The sequence below is a fragment of the Cynocephalus volans genome, chromosome 14, assembly GCF_027409185.1.
Source record: "Cynocephalus volans isolate mCynVol1 chromosome 14, mCynVol1.pri, whole genome shotgun sequence".
In the NCBI taxonomy this organism is placed as follows: domain Eukaryota; kingdom Metazoa; phylum Chordata; class Mammalia; order Dermoptera; family Cynocephalidae; genus Cynocephalus; species Cynocephalus volans.
The window spans coordinates 458,844-471,328 of record NC_084473.1 but is presented as its reverse complement, the minus strand read 5'-3'; the positions used below and the strand labels follow the sequence as shown (position 1 = coordinate 471,328).

General features: G+C 32.4%; 1 pseudogene; it reads left to right on the top strand.

Moving 5' to 3' along the window:
• Positions 1-11,092: 11,092 nt before the first annotated feature.
• Positions 11,093-12,013, top strand: LOC134363231 (vomeronasal type-1 receptor 90-like; annotated as a pseudogene).
• Positions 12,014-12,485: the final 472 nt, after the last annotated feature.

The window sequence follows — 12,485 nt, the reverse complement described above, 5'->3', positions numbered from 1 at the left end:
CTTTCCATCTTTTTGTGTCTTCTTTAATTTCCTTCAATAGTGGTTTGTAGTTGTCATTGTAGAGATCTTTCATTTCTTTGGTTAAATTGATTCCTAGGTATTTTACTTTTTTCACAACTGTTATAAATGGGCTTACTTTCTTGATTTCTCTTTCAGTTAGCTCATTATTGGGGAATATAAATGCAACTGATTTGGGGGCACTTATTTTGTATCCTGCAATGTTACTAAAATTATTAACCAACTCTAGGAGTTTTTTGATAGAGTCCTTAGGTTTTTCTCTATATAGTATCATGTCATCTGCAAATAGAAACAGTTTGACTTCATCTTTTCCAATCTGGATGCTATTTATTTCTTTCTCTTGCCTGATTTCTCTGACTAGTACCTCCAGTACTATGTTAAATAGAAGTGGTGACAGTGGGCATCCTTGTCTTGTTCCTGTTCTTAAAGGAAAAGCCTTCAGTTTTTCCCCAATCAGAATGATACTGGTGGTGGGTTTGTCATAGATGGCTTTCATTATGTTGAGATACTTTCCTTCTATACCTAATATTTTGAGAGTCTTTATCAAGAAGCAATGTTGAATTTTGTCATATGCTTTTTCAGCATCTATTGAGATAACCATATGGTCTTCATCCTTGAGTTTGTTGATGTGACATATCACACTTATTGAATTTTGTATGTTGAACCATCCTTGAATCCTTGGGATGAATCCCCCTTGTGTAATGTTTTTTGATGTGTTGCTGTATTCTGATTGCTAATATTTTGTTGTGGATTTTTGCATCTATGTTCATCAAGGATATTGGCCTGTAATTTTCTTTTTTTGTTGTGTCTTTATCTGGTTTTGGTATCAGTTATGTTGGCCTCATAGACTGAGTTTGGGAGAGCAGCTTCTGCTTCAATTTTTTGGAATAGTTTGAGGAGCATTGATATTAACTCCTCTTTAGAAGTTTGATAGAATTCAGCTGTAAAGCCATCCAGTCCTGGGCTTTTCTTTGTTGGAAGGTTGCTGATTACCATTTCAATCTCATTGCTTGTTATTGGTCTGTTCAGGTTTTCTATCTCTTCTTGGTTCAGTCTTGGTAATTTATATGTGTCTAGAAACTTATCCATATCTTCCAGATTTTCATATTTGTCGTCATACAGTTGTTTATAATAGTCTGTAATGATTCTTCATATTTCTGTGTTATCAGTTGTAATGTCTCCCTTTTCATTTCTGATTTTTGTTATTTGGGTCTTCTCCTTTTTCTGTTAATCTAGCTAATGGTTTGTCTATTTTACTTATCTTCTCAAAAACCAACTTTTTGTTTTGTTGATCTTTCCTCTTGTTTTATTGTTTTGGGGGTCTCTTTCATTTTTCTGCTCTGATCTTAAATATTTCTTTCCATCACCACCTTCAGGATTGGATTGTTGTTGTTTTTAAAGTTCTTTGAGGCATAGTGTTAGGTCATTTATGTGAAGTCTTTCCATTATTTTGATATAAGCATTTATTGCAATAAATTTCCCTCTTAATACTGCTTTTTCAGTATCCCACAGGTTTTGGTATGATGTATCTTTATCTTCATTAGTTTCAAGAAATTTTTTGATTTCCTGTTTAATTTCTTCTTGGACCCATAGGTTATTCAGGAGCCTATTATTTAGTTTCCATGCATTTGTATAGTTTCCAGAGTTTTGATTATTATTAATTTCCAGTGTTAGTCCATTGTAGTCTGAAAAGATACTTGGAATGATTTCAATTTTTAAAAATTTGCTGAGACTAGATTTGTAACCTAATATGTGGTCTATCCTGGAGAATGTTCCATGAGCTGATGAGAAGAAAGTATATTCTTTAGTTATTGGGTGAAATGTTCTGTATATATCTGCCTGGTCCAGCTGGTCTAGGGTGTAGATTAAATCCTGTGTCTCTTTGTTGATTTGTTGCCTGGAAGATCTGTCCCATACTGAGAGAGGGGTGTTTAGATCACTCACTATTATCATATTGGGGCCCATTTCTTTCTTTAGGTCTAAGAGTGTTTGCTTTATATATCTGGGTGCTCCAGTATTGGGTGCATATATATTTATGATTGTTATGTCTTCAAGCTGGATAGATCCTTTTATCATTATATAGTGACCTTCTTTGTCTCTTTTTATTTATTTATTTATTTATTTATTTTTGGTTTAAAGTCTATTTTGTCTGTTATAAGAGTAGCTACTCCTGCTTGTTTTGGGTTTCCATTTGCATGGTAAATCTTTTTCCATCGCTTCGCTTTTGGTCTGTGTGTGTCTCTACAGGTGACGTGGGGTCTCTTGAAGACAGCATATACTTGGGTTTAGCTTTTTAATCCAATCAGTCAGTCTGTGTCTTTTGAGTGGGGAGTTTAATCCATTCACATTTAGGGTAATTATAGACAAGTATTGTTTACTTCCTGTCATGTGATTGCTTCTTGTTTAGATGATTTAAATATCTTTGATCATTATTTCCCCTTTTATTTCTCTTGGGAGAGTTTATGTTAATTTCTTATCTATCTTTGCTTTCCTTTTAACTTTTTGTTCAATAGTTGACATGTGGGATTTAATGTGGTAATACTGGAAATTAGATTTTATTTTTTCCTTTTGTTTTATTGTGGCTGGATATTGTGATTTAGTTGTTTGTTCAGTGAATTTTCTAAACATATTTATAAAAGGCTGTTTCTTGATGTGAATGGTCATTAAAGTTTCTACTTTATTATTTAAGTGGTCAGCTAGTGATTGTCTGCCTCCCCCTTAAAAATAAATCTCCAAATCACTAAAACTGTGCTTTGTGTGTCTCTTCTGGCATGCCTTAACCACTCAGTCACTTAAGTTTTCAACTTTTTTTTCCTTCATTTCCTTCTTGTTGAGAGATTGAGGATCAAACAGGAGTAAGTGTGTAGGGCCTTCCTGTGTCTTTCCTGAGCCTGCACCTGGCCCTGTTCATGCTCATCATCTTCTAAGTTCTCTGAACAATGTGGCCACTTTTCAAAGGTCTAATCCCCAAAGCATTTCACTCCTGGTTCTTTCCTGCTAGACATTTCAGCATAACTATTTTTAACTGATGCGCTTTGCCCCAGGTGAAATAGGTACTTTATTGTCATGTGCCACATAACAGGTTTCAGTCAATGACAAACCACACATACAATGGTGGCCCCATAATGTTATACTACCATATTTTAACTGTACCTTTCTATGTTTAGACATGTGTAGATACACAAGAACTTACTCTTGTGTTACAGCTGCCTGCAGTATTCAGTACAGTAACAAGCTATACAGGTTTGTAACCTAAAAACAATAGACTATACCATGTAGCCAAGGTGTTTAGAGGGCTGTGCCATCTAGGTTTATGTAAGTACACTGTATGATGTTTGCACTTCAATAAAATCATCTAATGAAGCATTTCTCAGAATGCATCTCTTCATTGACACATGACTTTACTTTAAATGTATTTGACAAAAATTAGGTTTTTAATTTGAAAAAAATGTTGGTATTTACTACTATAAATAGCCCTCTGAGAGCTACTTTTGCTACATCTCATATGTTTTGTTATGTTGGGTTTTTATTTTCATTTGCCTTATTTTTTTTCAACTTTCTTCTTTAACACATTGATTATTTAGGATTTTAGTGAATAATAAACAATAATATTTAGTGAATAAAATTCTAAATAATCAGTGTGTTAAAGAAGAAAGACAATTAAAATGTCTTTATTTGTCCAAATGTCTAGCCATCATTAATTTCTATTTTTCTTATCATGGCCAAAGAACATACTTTGCATTTGTTAAATCCTTTCAATTTTATTTATATTTTTAATCGAATGGCCTCTAATATATTATATCCTGGAGAATATTCCATGTGCATTTAAAAATAATGCATAATTGGCTTTCACTGAGTGGAGCATACTACACATGTCTGTTAGAGCTAGTTGCATTAAAGTTTTCTTCAGTGTTTTATTTTCTTGTAGACTTTTGGCTGCTTTTTCTATTTATTATTGAAAGTTAGGCATTTAAGTCTTCAAATATTTTTGTTGGATTTATATTTATCCCTTTATTATTGTCAGTTTGGGCTATATGTATTTTGTTGCTTATTTGTTAGGTGTATAGATGTTTATATTGTTATGCCATCCTGGAAATTGACCCTTTTTTCACTATTAAATTTCCTGTTTTATATCTAGTATTTTAAAAAATTCTATTTCTAATTTTGGAATAGCAGCTATAACTTTCATATGGCTTCTGTTTGCATGTTTTCATCCTTTCACTTTCATACTATTTGAGTGGGGATGTCTAAAGTGAGTGTGCTGTAGACAGCATATAGTTTAATCTCATTTTTATATTGTCTAAAAATATCAGCTATTCCTATTATTTAATTTTTGATATTTAATGTTATTGTTTATATAGTTAGATTTATATGTGTTATATTGTATTTTTTCTATATAGCTCAAGTGTATTTTTTTCTACCTTTACTGCTCTTTTTGCACTTGTTGCTCTAGTGATTACAATATATATCTCAACTCATCAGAATCTGCTCCACATTTATAATATTTTATGTATAAGGTGTAAAAATTTTCTGTATATTTCTATTCTTCTTCCCCTTTTTTGTGTTATTAATTTTATACATATTACATCTATATATGTTATAAACGCAATGATACATTTTTATACTTATTATTTTATATAGTATATATATTTTAAAGAAGCTGTGAAAATAGAGTGGTTATGTATCTACAACTTTCGTAATATTAACCTTATTTCTCATTTCTTGTTCTCTTTATTTGATCCACTGTATTCAATTTATTATCAGGAAATATTTGCATTTCTTTATCCCCAAATAGCTTTATTCTTACCTCCTTTGTTCCATTATTGGAAAATGTATTAAATTTGTATTTTTAATAGGCCAAACAATAAAAATATATTTATATTTTTAACAATTTTTAAAAATTAACAAATAAAAATAAATATGCATTTATATTCTTTTATAATGACATGATTACCTTTACCAGTGTTCTTTGTCATTTATTTGTGTTTAAATTATGACCTTTATGTGTATTTAAATTATGACCTGTGATCACTTGATTTCAGCCTAAATAAGATTTTAAAATTTTTTTGTAAGGTAGGTCCACTAGCACCAAATTTTCTCAGTTATTATTTGTCTAGAATGTGTTTATTTTTTCTTTATGTTTTGTAGATCACTTTCCTGGGTATAGAATTATTAGTTGACAATTTTTCTTTGAAGAACAAACAAAATGTTTCAAATTAAGTTGAAAGGCTTACAAGAAGGGAAACAAATTAAGATCTTAGAAAGCCAACTGAATTGAGAAATGAAGTTATATCGAGGACAGCAAATTATACATTGGGCTGTGGTAGAGAGAGAAGAAAGAATTAAACTTAATGAACAATAAAAGTTTGGGGGTGGGATGTCCCGACTGTGGCCAAATGGAGAACTTCTTTTATTGAGGATGAAAAATGACACACGAGAGCGCATTATGCTGAACCTAAGTAGGCTGAACTACTGTCCTGTGCTAAGATCCATTGGTTTATAGAAAAAAGTCACAATTTTAACATGATAGTAATAGATTGAGAAAGACAATCACAAATATGCAGTCACAATTATGATTAATGTTAGTTTCAGTTATGAGAGGTGTGCATGTCACAAGAGCAAAAGAAATGTCAGTTGCTAAAAAGTAGGTGCTGTACTGCTGAGTGTGTAAAGTAAAACATCTGTGTGAGTAGAAACAGCAGGGGAAGATGAGGGATGTGCTATCAGAACACACCACCAGAGTAGTTTGATATCACACTGTGATCACTTGGGGAGACCAGTTCAAATCCTGAATCTCATAATGCTTAGCATGGAAATATTCTTTCTGCTCTCAGTAAATGTACCTGGAACAACTGATGAGGGATGAGGTACAAAAGCATTCTACGTTGTGTGCAGAGAGAACCTTTGCTATATAGGTCTGATAGAACTGGCATTTTCCTAAGTCACACAAAGGTGCATATGTTCTACTTTTGAATCTGAACGCTAGAGCCCACTATAAGGGCCACCATGAATTACTTGAACCAGCAGAAATACACTGAAAATCTGACATTGTGCTTTATTCATTGGGAATTTTGGGATATTGGGAGATATCTATTTTACTGACAATGACTGAGAATGTGCAATGCACCAGGCCAAGCTGCTTATTAGGAAAATGAGCTCACATAGGAAAAAGTTTGGAACCAGCTGTTCCTGTTTAGTTTTCCAGAAATGAAGTTCAGTTTTCCCTTAGGTGTCTTTCTAGGTCAGGGCTTGTTCTCCTACAGTTGACATAAAAATTATGGGCCAGAAGGGAGATGAGCTGATGCTATTACTTTCCTATAACTATATCTTGGAACCATCACTTCGCGTACAAGAGCTCACTTCAGAGACTCGGCTGGGTGAGTGTCTGTCAGAATCATTAAAAGTGAGAGCTTCAGACTTACGTGAGCGGTGGGATGAGGAAGAACTGTTCTCAGTAAAGTGCTAGAAGAATTATTTTCTCATATTTCTAGTATTATATTTTAGTGAACAATTCCTAAATACAGCAAATGTTTCCAAATAAAAAAATCTATTTTATAAAGTTTATGAGGCAATAAATTCATAGATTTTAAAAGGACTCTTGTGATTTTATAATGTATTTAAATTGAAATTGCATTTTTCTTATTTTTCTCAGTTTAGCTTACTGTATGTATTTAGGTGAAATTTTATATTATATAACAAAATTCTGAACTAATACAAGAGAATTTAGTTATACTATTTTATTCTTTTAAATTTGGAAATTGTTAATATATTTTTGTTTAAAACAACTTAAAATTATAAAGTGATAAAACAGATTTTTTTCTTAACATTTATGTTATTTAGCTTTTAAAATATAACCATGAAGACCATTTTGTTTTAGTCTATTGCAGTGATTAATGCAGAATTTTTTATGATTATCATAAAACTGTCTGGAAGTACCTTTTTTTGTCACTTATCAAATTTTGGTAGAGTCAATTATTATATTACATTTATAGAAGTTTGTAATGTTAAGCATAATTAGAAATACTTTAATTCCATTTTAGAGTATTATATTTTAATAATAAACTAAAGCTTATACATTGTTCTATCAGTTTAGAAAACATTTTAGTAATGAAAGAGTAATAATTTGAAATATTTAAAAAAGATACTCTTTTTCTATTTAACAATTTTCTAAAAGTTTAAACAGACTCTTCTAAAAGTTTAAAACTTGTAATTTGATTATTGAACATATATTCACAGATATGACAAGTATATGTAATTTTGTGGTTGAAATGTACAAGTTAATGTCGTCTAATTTCAGTAGGGATAGTGTCCTTCCACTGTCTACTTTTTGTTTCTCTGTTTTAAATGGAAGACAGACAGAATGGAGCGAGGGTAAGTTAAAACAGAAAAGAAAACAAAAAGGTAATAATAATTGTCCGTTTGTGAACCATGAGGGCATCAAACTCAATAAAATTTAACAGTATGAAACAATTATATTTCTGAACATTAGACAAAGAAATTAAAGTATTTTAAAATTATTCAGTTGTCTGCATTTTATGCATTTAGGGACAATAATGTCAGAGAGGAAGCATCTCAGTTGTTCTTAATCAGTGTACATGTGAAGAAGATGATGCATTTCTCTAAATTCCAATTTTTGAACTTGGACATATCCTTTCAAATTCAATATCTGACAAAATTAGTATGACTCTCATTATCTATTTATTGATATTTACAAAAACATGATGGTACCAGATCTTGCAAGCCTTTATTAAAAAAAGTGTTACATTCACTGGTATCTTCGTTGGTATCATTTTGGTTGGGATAATTAGGATATTTTCTGGTTTCTTGTTTGTTATTTATCCAATTATCCCAACCAAAATGGTACCAGTGAATGTAACACATTTTTCCGATATTTGTACACAGGAGCTGTGATCAAATCTCTCCAGTAACATTTTCCTTACCTATGCTTACTTTCCTCCAAGGGAACCTGAGAATTAAGTGTCTCAGAATTATCAATATCTTTGACAACAAGCCTTGTGCTTTCAGCTACATGCTGCACTGTTTAATTTCTGAAGAATAGTGATGCATTGCAGTCATTCGATGGCACCTGATACTTACTATATTTGTTACATAAAAATCTCTTAATGAGACGAATCTTGGTGGCACAGTGTTTTCCTTTTTTGAATTTTCCAGCTGGTTTTCTCATATTGCCACCTATGGCCACTTGTCAACCAATGAATCCCCTTAACTTGGCCCCTGAGATTCTCATAATCACTTTATGCTGTCAATGACCAGTCATAGGTATGACCAGTCTGCCCAGTTAATATAGCAAATTTTTTATAAAAATAACCATTTTGATTAATTAATAAAGCAAACAAATATTTTATCCTATAGATTATATTGTTAAATCTCTACAAGACACAGCTCAAAAACTGCTACTCAACTGATATCATTTATGAAACTACACTACTCTAAAAATTAGATATTGTAATAAAGATGAGAAAATTTATTTAACCAAAGTACTTTTTCTTCAAAATAACATACCTGTCTTATGCAACATAGCTTTTGGGTTCCTGTAAATGGCTCCTTCTTTTCATTATACTCCTTATATTTTATTCAGATGTCTGATCTGTGCTTTCATGCTTTATGATGTCTTTTTTTCTTGGTATATTTAATGGTTTTTCCTATTATTGTCCATGATTAGGATTTACAATATAAAGTATAGTTCAACGTAAAAGCCAATATAATAAGAGTAAACTTCATCTGCAGTATCTGTTTACTAACAGTTCTCAGGAGCGTCACCCTCAGCCCTCGTGGCCCTGGATGTCATAGTGAATGCTGAGATGTGTACTGAGGTTCATAAGTTTTTTAATGCATCACATAGAACCCAATTCTCCTTTGTATTGTGAACGAACTAGAAGTGACCTCTGTAAATTTTTCTTCTATTCCATTACTCCAAGTTTGGCAATGTATTATTTCAAATTTCATGATTCTTCCATTGCAAAGATTCTAAAGTCATCAAATAAAAATTTAAAAGAAAGTTTAAAATTCAGATAAAAACAAATGCCTTTTTTTGATATGTTGAAGGCAACTATCAGTTTAATTCTGGCAGTTGAGATAAATTTTTTTAAAAGTAGTACAATTAACTATATTAATCTTTACACCCTGGTCAATGTGCATCTTAATTTTATCTTGTCTAGGCTCAGCTGCAAAGCTCAAGAGCCTCATGGAGAAATACACCACTTGATGATCTGGAAGATCAAGTCTTTTTCAGTATGGAATGGTAAGGTAATTCACAGAGTGAAGGGTGTGAATTAGACGAAATGAGCTCAGTATCTATTGGTGGTGAGAGAAGAAAATACTAAAATTATTATCTATGCTATTTTATCTAAGTATTTGTATTATCATTGTTTGCTGCATGGTTTATTATGTATAAGGGGTAGTAATAAAATTACATAGAAATATAGTTAATAAATCATTGTACATGCATATTACTTCATGTCCAAATATTTGTTTACTGGTACAGGAAAGATCTTTATGTGGAAGACATTAAGATATTAATTTAATGTTATTGTGGTGCTTTTCCTGGTTTCAAATTGACAGTAGAACCCAACTTTGTCTAGTGGCAATGTATGTTGATAGAAGCTACCTTACATTTAGTTCTTGAAGCTAAGATAAAAGTTTCTTTACTAGATTGAGCTTTTGGAGAAAAAGTAACAACGTTTTAGTCTACTATACAACGTTTTCTTTATAAAGTCATGTATATCAGGTTTTAGAGCAATTTTCTACCTTAGCCATTAATTTCTGATTATGATGCAGGAATACTAATTATAAAAATTTCTGCATTACCTTACATATTTATACTATGGAATGATATAGTATTAAGTGGCCTTGAAAATATAATTTGACACACTTTTATGTTAGAAGAATTCGAGTGAATATGGTGTTTTTTCTTTTTTGTATGTGTCATATAGCTAAATTATTCTAAGCTCTAGATGGAGTTGAACTGATAAAATAATGATGCCTGAATCCAAGTAAATAACAAGAGACAGTAACTGCAAAGATTATTCTGTAAAATTTAATGAGATTTTCTGGTATTGGAGATATTCTGAGAATACTTAAAGAATCACCTTTATTATTGGAAACTACGTATTTTTCTAAGCATGGTAGAGTATTCCAAGAGTAAGAGAAGTCTCAGGAAAATAATAATGTGATTATTTTGAGGTATCCTTATCGTTGTCATAAAGTAATTAAAATAGCATTTTTTTCCTCTTCGTATTTGTGAGGTGTATATTAGTAATTTTGTACTGAGATGAAGAAAGTTTGCATAATGGATCTGTGGGATGAAAACTAAGCTTGGAGACAGCCAAAACCATTTTGGATGATACACCTAGTAGGGTTTTGGTAAGCACTATAATGCCTCCTCAAAGGTGTCCACATTAATTCCCAGATGGACTTGGTGTATATTAGGTTTTATGGCAAAGAAAATATAAGGTTGCAGATGAGATCAAGATTGCAAATCTGATTTATAATAGGAAGATTATGATAATAAATTATTGCAAGGAATCATAAGCGTTCAAAAATGTGAAAAAGTGATAAAGAATAGAATGTAATCAGAGTAATGGGATGTGAGCCTCAACTGTTTTATTTTCAATGGTTTGTTTTAGTGATTCTTTTTAGGTTAGCATAATTTTATATTCAATTAAAGTATACAAATACCATTGATTCATTTTTCACGTCCATTATTTTTCTGGAAGCTAAATATGAGAATATAGAACAAGGATATTACTTCTAAAAAAAGGAAGGTCTGGGAACTACAGGAGTGTAGATAGTGTGCACCCTGCATAGGCACGATTTTGATGTGTTGATATTTTACATAAATAAGTTATTTAATGTAGAAAATAATAAAGAAGCTGGATTATCCATAATTTAATAAGGTAGAATCAGCCAAAAGAATTGTGCAAAATAAAAATAATGGTGATGGTAATAATTTTGAACACTGAAGAACAAACAATGATGTGAAATCTTTGGCTTTTATTTTCTAGATACACAAAATATTGTCTCTGTGCCATTAGGATGAACACACTTTCCACTTATGTTATCAGTAGAAAATGCCTTTATTTTCCAAGCTGGCATTGGAGTCTCAGCCAACACCTTCCTTCTTCTCCTGCACATATTCACGCTCCTTCAGCACCGCAGGCCTAAGCCCACTGACCTGGTCACTTGTCACCTGGCCGTTGTCCACATAGTGATGCTCCTCACTGTAGTGGATTTTTTGCCTGTAGACGTGTTCGAATCACTGAATTTTGGGAATGATTTCAAATGTAAGGCTTTATTTTACACAAGCAGGTGCTGAGGGGCCTCTCCATCTGCAGCACCTGCCTCCTGAGTGTGCTCCAGGCCGACACCATCAGCCCCAGCACCTCCTGGCTGGCAAGGTTTAAATATAAATTCATAAATTACATTATTCATAGTTTCTTACGTTTTTGGTTCCTCAATCTGTCTGTCAGCAGTAACCTAATATTCACTGTGGTATCTTTCAATGTGACCCAGACAAATCTGCTGAAGGTCAGTAACACTGCTCACTTTCCCCCAGGAGCTTCATCCTCAGGTGTGCGACATCCACACTGCCCACCTCCAGGGATGTCTCCTGTGTCGGAGTCATGCTGCTCTCAAGTGCATACATGGTGATGGTCTTGTGCAGCATCGGAAGCGGTCCCAGCACCTTCACAGCCCTGGCCTCACCCCAGCAACCTCCCCAGAGAAAAGGGCCACCCAGACCATCCTGCTGCTGGTGGGTTTCTTTGTGGTCATGTACTTTGTGGACCTTATCACCTCATTCTTCTCAACTCTGTTATGGACGTACGACCCGGTCATCATGAGTGTCCAGAAGTTTGTTTTCAATGCCCATGCCACTGCTGTCCCTCTGGTACAAATTAGTTCTGATCAAAGAATAATTGACATTCTCCACAATATGCAATCACAGTTTCATCAATTTTTAATGTTAGTGATGTAAAACATTTTCTGAAATATGGAGTCTTCATCTACCAGTTATTTGTTCAAGTAGGCCTGGATTTTTTGATCCGATTTAAATAAAAGGTATGGAATTATACTTTTATTATAGCTAAATACTTTTGAAACTGATGCTGCCAAGGACTATGTACTTTCTGTAGTTTTATTTATGCTTATTTTAATGATTTATTTAAATGCTAGCTATAACATCTAATTGATTTGCAATATAAGATAGAACAAATTAGAATTAAAATATAAAAAAATCACTACTTATTAAGTATCAATCCAAGTAAAGGTGAAACAGCCTTCAAGTTTAATATCCACCATGGCTTGCTATCCTCATATCATACCTCTTACTCTTTTATTTTATTTTACTTTCATACTAGAAAATGTTTCTTTTGTTTTGAAGTGTACCCTTAAAAATCTATTGGTAATCAAGTATATCAATGGTTTACTTTTAAAAATATTTTAATTTA